General features: G+C 38.4%; 1 protein-coding gene and 1 long non-coding RNA gene across 4 annotated transcripts in view; one reads left to right on the top strand and one right to left on the bottom strand.

Annotated features, from left to right (window-relative positions):
- Positions 1 to 5,237, top strand: part of LOC107135445 — a 12,725-nt gene extending 7,488 nt beyond the window's left edge. Inside the window, exon 3 of the long non-coding RNA XR_001502567.2 lies at positions 4,779 to 5,237. This is a non-coding gene — a long non-coding RNA (uncharacterized LOC107135445). The remainder of the gene's footprint in view (positions 1 to 4,778) is intronic.
- Me3 (malic enzyme 3) overlaps positions 1 to 9,218 on the bottom strand; it is a 200,570-nt gene that overhangs the window by 91,657 nt on the left and 99,695 nt on the right. The window lies entirely within an intron of this gene.

Below are 9,218 nucleotides of genomic sequence, written 5' to 3'. Positions count from 1 at the left end.
AAGGAAGGAAGGAAGGAAGGAAGGAAGGAAGGAAGGAAGGAAGGAAGGAAGGAAGGGTTGGGGATGTGGCTCAGTGGTTGTGTGCCCCTGGGTTCAATCTTCAGTTCTTAAAAAAAAAAAAAAGAAAAGAAAAAAGAAAAAGAAAAAAGATAGTGATATGGAGTCAATTCATCAAGAGGATATAACAATTATAATATACAAGCACTTAACATTGAAGCATCTAAATATATAAAGCAAATATTAGGAGATTGAAAGGAGAGATAGGCAGCATTATAATAAGAGTGGAGGACTTCAATACCCAATTTTTAACAATGAACAGATCATCTAGTCAGAAAATTAATAAGGAAATATTGGACTTAAACTACATTTTGAATCAACAGACCTAACAGACATAAACAGAACATTTCATCGAACAATAAAAGAACATATTCTTTTCGAATGCACACAGAGCATTCTCCTGCATGGATCCTATGTTGGCCACAAATAAGTCTTAACAAATTTAAGACTACAGTGGTATGAAACTAGAAATCAACAATAGGAGGAATTTTCGAAAATTCACAATATGTGGAAATTAAGAAATATTCTTCTGAACACCATTGGGTCAAAGAAGAAATTTAAAGAAAACTTTAAAAACATTTGGAGACAAAGACAATATACCACAATTGATGCGGCAAAAGCAGTTCTAAGAGAGAACTTTATAGCAATAAATATCTACATCAAAAAAGAAGAAAGATCTCAAAGAAACAACCCATGTCATATCTCAAGGAACTATAAAAGGAGCAAATTAAGTTTGAGGTTAGCAGAAGACAAGAAATAACAAAGACCAGAGCATAAATATATGAAATAGAAACTAGAAAAACAATAGAAATAATCAACAAAACTGAATTAGTTAACTGAAAATGTAAGATTGACAAACCCCTAGCTATCCAAGATAGCTAAGGAAAAAAGGAGAAAAACCAAATAAATAAAATCAGAAATGAAATAGAAATTGTTAAAATTGATAACCACAGAAATGCAAGATCATAAGAGACTACTATGAACAATTATATGCCAAGAAATTGGATAACCTAGAGGAAACGAATTAATTGCTAGAAAAGTATAACCTACCAAGACTGAATTATGAGGAAATAAAAATTTTGAACAGATTAATAACAAGTATAGAGATTAAATTAGTAATAAAAATATCCCACTAAGAAAAGCATAGGACCAATGGCTTTGGATTCTATCAAACACTTAAAGAAGAGCTACTACATTTTTTTCTCAATCTGTTCCAAAAAACATTAATGAATATAAATGCAAAAATCTTCAACAAAATACTAGCAGACCAAAGTTGCAGTATTGGGAGGTGATAGATATTTTAGGACGTGGGGGCTAGTAGAAGGAAGTTAGGTCATTAGGATCATGCCCTAGATGGAAATATTGGGACATTGGTCTCCCCCCTCCCCCACTACCCACCTATCATGAAATGAATGGACTTCATCCACCATGTACTTCCACCATGATACACTGCTTCACTATCTGCCTCAAACCAACAGAGCCAAGTTATCATGGATTAAAACCTTTAAAACTGTGAGACCGATAAATCTTTCCTTCTTTTAAGTTGATTTTCTCAGGTGTTTTGTCACAGTGACAGAAAGCTAACTAACATACCACTTATATTTAACACAGTACTGTTAGCCTAGCCGGAGCAATTAAGCAAGAGAAAGAAAGAAAAGGCATCCAAACAGGAAAGGAAGAAGTGAAATTATTTCTCTTTGCTGACAACATGTTTTTACACATAGAAAACTATAAAGACTTCACTGAAAAATTTGTTAGAACTGATCAACGAATTCAGTAAAGTTTTAAAATACTAAGTAAACACACAAAATCAGTAATGTTTCCATTTACTAGCAATGAATGTGTAAAGAAGAAATTTTAAAAAATCCCATCTATGATAGCATAGCAAATTCTTAGGATTAAATTTAACCAAGGAGGTAAAAGATGTGTATGCTGAAAACTATTAAACATTGATGAAAAAAGTTGAAGATCACACAAATAAATGGACTGCCTAGACTATTTAGTAAATTCTTAATAAATGAAGTTATTTTTATGATTGCTATTCCTTGTAAACAATCCTAGAGGATTCTTCCCATTCCAGTATTACCATAAGTAAAGGAATGTAATAACTAAGGATGAAAATAAAAACAGTTGACTTGCTCTAAATTATGTGGGTTTGAGATAAATGCTTGCAAGGTTACTGCTTTTTCTCTATTAGAATACCTTAGGTCCACCCAGCCAAACTCCAAACTAGTCAATGAAGGAAGTGTCAAATAGGGATCTCAATCTTAATCTGTTCAGGAGACTGTGACAATATTGATGTCCAATGAAAAAATCATATTGTTAGGCTGGGAACATAGTAGGTCAATTCTCTTGTTTCTATTGGTTTGTGTAAACTAAACCACTTATTTATTATTTCAATAATTATTTAATAGATCCATCTATGTAGTGGGTACTTTTCTACGAACTTGAGATATTTATCTAGTGAATAAAACAGACAAAAATTCCTGCCTACATGGAACCTATATCTACTTCATATAGTCATTCATTCATTATTTCACCTTATGGCAAAGGAGTTAAAGAAAGGGAAAGATACAAAGAGCATAAAACACATGTTGTCTAATGAGCTTCCTACATGAGAGAACAGAGAGTGACAGGACAGATCTGTAAATAGCTATTGAATTATTTATTAGAGTAAATTCTACAGTAGGGTATTAGTAGAGGGTGCTGTGCATAGACAGATAAGAGGGAACAAAGTATTCTGCAAGTGAAGGATGGAGGACAGAGCTCAAGGTGGCAAGAGATGGACATTTGAGATGAATTTTTAAAGAACAAGCAGGGTTTGTCACCTAGATAAGGTAGAGGAATGGCATTGGGCAAACTGAACAGTTTTTTTTTTTATTTCTATCAATTAATAAAATGTTAAGGCAGAATGTAAGATTAAAGGGACTGCAAACTGGTGTAGCCAATATGGAAAGCAGTATGGAGATTCCTAGGAAAACTGGGAATGGAACCACCATTTGACCCAGCGATCCCTCTCCTCAGTTTATACCCAAAAGACTTAAAAACAGCATCCTACAGGGACACAGCCACATCAATGTTTATAGCAGCACAATTCACAATAGCTAAACTGTGGAACCAACCTAGATGCCCTTCAGTGGATGAATGGATTAAAAAATGTGGCATATATACACAATGAAATTTTGCTCAGCAATAAAAGAGAATAAAATCATGGCATTTGTAGGTAAATGGATGGCGTTGGAGAAGATAATGTTAAGTGAAGTCAGATAATCCCCACCCAAAAAATGCCGAATGTTTTCTCTAATACAAGGAGGCTGACTCATAGTGGAGTAGGGAGGGAGAGCATGGGAGGAATTGATGAATTCTAGATAGGGCAGAGGGGGTGGGAGGGAAAGGAGGGGGCAGGGGATTAGTAAGGATGGTGGAATGTGATAGACATCATATCCAAAAGTACATGTATGAAGACATGAATTGGTGTCAACATACTTTATATACAACCAGAGATATGAAAAATTGTGCTGTATTCATGTATTAAGATTGTAATGCATTTATTTAAAAAAATCAATAAAAAATAAAATAAAATAAAATTTAAAAAAATAAAGTACAATATATAAACTAAAGTAGCTTATTTGGGAACTGTTATAAATCACTGGTTATTCAAACTCGGCTTTTGTTTTGTTTTAAAATGAGACTCAAATAAAAAACAGGCTTTATTAGCCCTAAGTTTTTCCATGAGGTGAGAAGAGTTGAGTGGGCTCCAGCTTGGATCTTCTCTCTGATGTTCTATGCTTACTAGTGCAGGGTTTATGGGAATATGGTCCATCAGATCTCTGCTGGAGAAGGAAGGTATGGATAGTTTTTAAATGAGAAAACTTGGACTCCTCTCCTGACTCGATAGAGCAGAAGCTTGGGAAAAGGAGCTGGAGTCTGTAATTTTTCATAAGTAGACTCTTAGTGAAGTGGCACCGTTTTTCTCCACAGAAAAGTCTTAACTGGGCTTCTCCAGACATCTTCACCATGGCTGATTTTAGGACTGTCAGCAAAAGAGCCTCTGCAAAAGAATTCAATGTAGATAAACTTCCTAGTTTCATGCCACCCTGTTTTACTTGTCTACTGGCCAAGAAGATACCAGCACTCCAGGTGCTGGACACCCCCTTATTAATTTTTCACAAACATATCCAGTAGAGTAGTTTGTAGAAATGTGCAAACAAGGCCTCTGGCCTTGAGCTGGGACTTCACAAAGATGTCTACATTTTTAAGATAAGTTACCAACTGGGCCCCATGGTAACAACTGGCAGGGGGAGAGAAAAAGGGGGAGAAGAAGCTCTCCCTTTCTCAGGTATTATACTTGAAGGGTTAACTTGCCCAAAACAGTGAGAGAAAAAGCTGCTTTTCTGTGAACTTCTGCAGACTGTGAACTTCTGAGCCCCTCCCCTTACATGCTGGGTATAAAGTTCTGAAACTACCTGAACTTGGGGTTCAGGGGATTGATTGATTACAGCAAAAGCTTGCCCTCTGACTCTGGCCTTGCTTCATTTATCCCCATAACATTAGGAAAGTTTAAAAACACAGACCTAGATAGAGACCAACTTTTAACCACTGCCTCCTCAGTTTGATAATAAAAACTATTTACCTGGCATCTTAATGATTCTAGCCAGCATCTGACCTGCATTTGTTCTACTGTTTGTTAAATTCAAACTTCCTGTACTTTCTTTGTCTAGAGAGAATTCTCACTGCTCCTCGCTATTGGATAGCCTGACTTCCACCCCCATGTGAAGCAAAGAGGGTGACTCCAGCTTCATCTATTCTTCTAATCAGCAAAAAAGTTACCATGACAACTTCACTTCTATGTCCCTCTGCTTGGCTGCACATGAGAAGCACGGATTGGCTCACCCAGGGTCCATTGTGCACCAGCAGGCAAAGGCAATCTCTTCACTCATTTGTGATGAGGATTGGACATTGTTATTAACCCTCCAGAACCAAAGATCCTGGATGTGCAGGTCACGATCTCACTTCACTCAAGCTATTTATTTCTTCCCAATAGGCTTGAATTTGGGGCAAGTTATTTTTCAAATAATCAGTAAAGTTTATTCTTTAATTATCTTAGTAACATAGAGACTCTTCAACTACTTTTATTTCCCCATTCTAGCATTTAAATAATTAAATTCCAGAAACATTTACTGAGTGTGTACTATGCAGTCTTCTTATTGAAAATTCTTAAAGTAATTAAACCACTTTTTACATTAATGTTTCAAAAATTTAAGACCCAAGCATTTAAAACAGTTACAGAGAGTTATAACTCTTTGCCTTTAAGTGGAGCCATTCATAATAGAAATTCACTCCCATGGGTTCCATTAAAAATCATCAGGAAAATAAGATCCTGAATTTCTTTTGTCTACTCATGGATCCTCCCATCCATCCTCCTTTCCATCTAACAAGGACCATGTGGCAAGCCCTGCGCTGGGTGTTGGGTATACAATAGTGGTTCCTCTTTATTGGAATTCTACAGCCCAGAAGTGGAAAGAGTCCTGGATGCAAAGAGAAAGGTCCACACCCTAGGTTGGGTTCTTTCTCTTACTATTTATACAGCTTTGGGGAGTCACTTAACTGCTTGACTTCTCCTTTCTTTGTGTGAAGGGAGGCTCCCCTGTTTCATAGGGCACTTGAAAGGATTGTATTTGAATTCATTCTACAACTTTGATACATTATACAAATATAAATAACAATTGTGAATTAAGTTTGATTCAAATAGTGTGGGAATAATATCTCTTTGTAAAAATAATATCTTTGTGTAAAAATGGAGAAAAGTAAAGAGTTTTGGAATAAGAGGCAAGATATCTGAGTTTTAGTCCTACCATTTCTACTGACTTGTGTCTCTGGTGGGCAGAGTGTTACTTCCTCTCTTGGCCTTGGCTTGAGCTGCTTGATTTATAGCTCTGTGATCCTGCCAGTGCATGCTGCACGGAGAGGCAAGCCTACAGAAATGCAGAACTCAAGGGTCTCTTAATGTCCACCAACTCCATCCATTCAATGCAGGGTTCCATATACTGCTTCTTGAAGAGATTTTACTGCTTTCAAAGGTCTCTTAGGAGGCAAATTCCTCAGTCTGTCTTGGAACTCCAACGTGGGGTTGTCTGGGAGTGCTTGCAAGTGGGCTACAGGGGCACATAGGTAACATTTGTGTTGGCTAGAATGCACCACAGGCCACACAGGGGTCTTTTTAATGTAGAGGCCATTAAATATCCTCTCACCAACTCAAAGGAATATTGTGGGAGCTTTCAGGATCCTTGCTATGTGTCTAAAAGGCTGTGCCTGAGCAGGTGTGAAGAACCTGCGCAAATCCTGACGTTTTCCCCTGAGGCACTTTAACCAAGTACCCTGACTTTGCACTGCAGTTCACAGCTCCACTCATCTCCTCTGACTGCAAGGTTCTCTAGTCCTGAGACGGAAGCACATGGACTCTCTGTAGGTATCCGTTGCTAATTTCATTCAGTATACAAATGTGTTTGCTTTTTGTTCTTGGGGAAAGAGGGGGGTTGGGGCACATTTGTGGGAATACACATGATTCAGAAATGCTGAGTTTTAACAATGTAGGACCATAGTTTCAAGATGGAAGTGGGGAAAGACCTTGGAATAGGACAGACACAGGTTTGGGTCCTGCCACTTACTAACGGCAATGGCCTTAGACAAGTCTCTCTTCAGTTCTGAACCTCTGATCTGGGACCATGACACAATCTGAATTCTTGAAACTGCTGGGGATTCAAAGATAATAAAGGCAACTTGACCACTCTATAAAAGCAAGTGGTAGTAGTTGTAGTTATAATCCAGCTCAGTGTACCATTTCTGGAGCCCAAGTTCAACTTTGCACAATTCTCAGTCCATGACAACACAGTTCATAATCTGAGAACTCTCACTTTCACCTTCACATCCAACCAGTCTGCATGCACTGCAGATTCTGTTTCTTGGCATCCTGGGTTTTCACCCTTCATTTCCCCATCTAGGTCACTAAGGCTCTTGTGAGCATGCTAGCTAATACAATAGCTTCCCTTGGGCTCTCCTCTTTAGTCTTCTGAGAATTATCATCCTCAAGAAATGCTTCCATGACAGTATCCTCCACTCAAAAGTGGCTAGCCCAATCTGAACTTCTCACTTTGCCTTACATCCAGCCTTACCTTCCCTATCCTTGTCAGTGGAGTGATCTCCTTACATACCCTGCACATGCAAAGGTCAATGCCATGGAGAGTCCTCTGTCCTGGAGATGGGTGATCACCAGAGAGAGGCTCATGAAATGGGGAGAAGACAAGGGTTTACACTTTGAAGCCTGGGAATACACTGTGATTCTACCATGTACCAGATGTATAAGTCAGGTTAACTCTCAGTGCCTCAGTTTCCTCTTTATGAAAATGGGACTGATATTGCATAACACAAGAGATGTTGTGGATCTGAATGAGTAAAGCACACAGAAGAGTGCCAGTGCATTGGAAGTTCTGCATAAATAGATGTGAGCTATTGTTATATGACAGAGGCGATCCAAGAAACCCATCAGAGAGGGGGAATTGCTTTTATCTGTAGGTAACAGACACCAATTGGTTGAAAACAGGAAATTTATTTCATATTACAAGCAGTTCAGAGGTAAGTGCTCCAGAATTTGTTTATTTAGTGGCTCAACAATGTCATCAATGACTCAGACTCATCCTTGGCATTTTACTTGGCCCTAGGGTTGTTTTCCTCAGGTTCCCGGTGTCCCAGCAGATATGAGAGTTTCCAGGAAAGAAAAGGGGCTCTCTTTGGTGAGAAAAACCTTTCCCCAAAGTCTTTAGGCAGACCATTTTCCCATCTTTTTGGCCAGACTTGGGTCATGTATCTACTCCTAAGTTAATCACTGGCAAGAGACAAGAGTACCAAGATAGGTAGAGGTTAATTTTGACCCACTGCTTTGTTCTGAAAGGGCCAAGACTCAAAGTATGTGGCCATTTGGAGGGAAAAAACCTAAGGGAAAAACTGGGGATGTTAAGAAGGAAGAAAAGGCAACCAGCAGTGTCCTTCCTACTCCCAGTCCTGAGAGTCTATGGTTCTCGGTTTGTTCTACTCATACAGCTTGTCTACACAGTTTCTCCTACTTGGAACCCATCTAATAAATTTGTATGTACCAGGGACTGTGCTGGGCCATCTTCCCAATGTGAATCAAAATCCTTTCAAGGAATAGATCAAGAACCAACAATTAAAAAAAAAAAACCCACAACAATTCAGTGGGGACATTTCTTAACCACAGTGAATTACTTCATCAATACTCACAAAGTAAACTAGATGATCCAAACCCCACATCCCTCATTGGCTTATGTTGCTTTAAAATTGTTCTTAGTTGGACCATAAACTCCTCAAGGCCAGGGACCACGGAATTACTTCATTATTTCATTTGGATCTTTCAGGTGCTCACGGTGGCCAAACCATAAAGATGGTGCTCAACTGATACTTGTGGAATCTAATCAGAAGTTTTGTTTTGTTTGTTTGTTTTTGCTGCTGAAGACCCAAACCAGGGCCTTGTGCATGCTGTACTCTACCACTGAGCTCACTCCCACACCCAGAAGATTGTCTTTAGTTGCTCTCTCTATTAATTGTTTAAAAGTACACTATGCTCAGCACCACAGGAGATTCAGGGAAGAACAACAAGCAGTTCCTCTCCCACAAAACCTGTGATTTAGAAGAAGAGAGTGTTTAAATGTCCCAAGTTGAAGAAATCCATCTTCCACCACCCACACTCTTTCTTGTCTTTCTAGTCTTTTCACTTGTTCCCCTCCAGTAACCCTTTGAACAATGCTGATGTCACCCTACCAGAGCTTTGTTTCTGTAAAAGACAGCACTCCAGACAGGCCCCTCTCAATTTCAGATAATATCTATCCTCTCTAAATTCCATTCTACACTGGCTTGAGAAATGCTAGTTCGAGTTTCTAAAAAAATCAAGTTCATTAAATTATCACTATTTGCAGATGATATGATTCTATACCTAGCAGACCCAAAAGGCTCTACAAAGAAACTATTAGAGCTAATAAATGAATTCAGCAAAGTGGCAGGATATAAAATCAACACGCATAAATCAAAGGCATTCCTGTATATCAGCGACAAATCCTCTGAAATGGAAATGAGGACAACCACTCCATTCA

Source organism: Marmota marmota, unplaced genomic scaffold (genome assembly GCF_001458135.2).
Source record: "Marmota marmota marmota unplaced genomic scaffold, marMar, whole genome shotgun sequence".
NCBI classification, from domain to species: Eukaryota; Metazoa; Chordata; class Mammalia; order Rodentia; family Sciuridae; genus Marmota; species Marmota marmota.
Note: the sequence above shows the minus strand (reverse complement) of the source record. Positions and strands in the feature narration are given on the sequence as shown.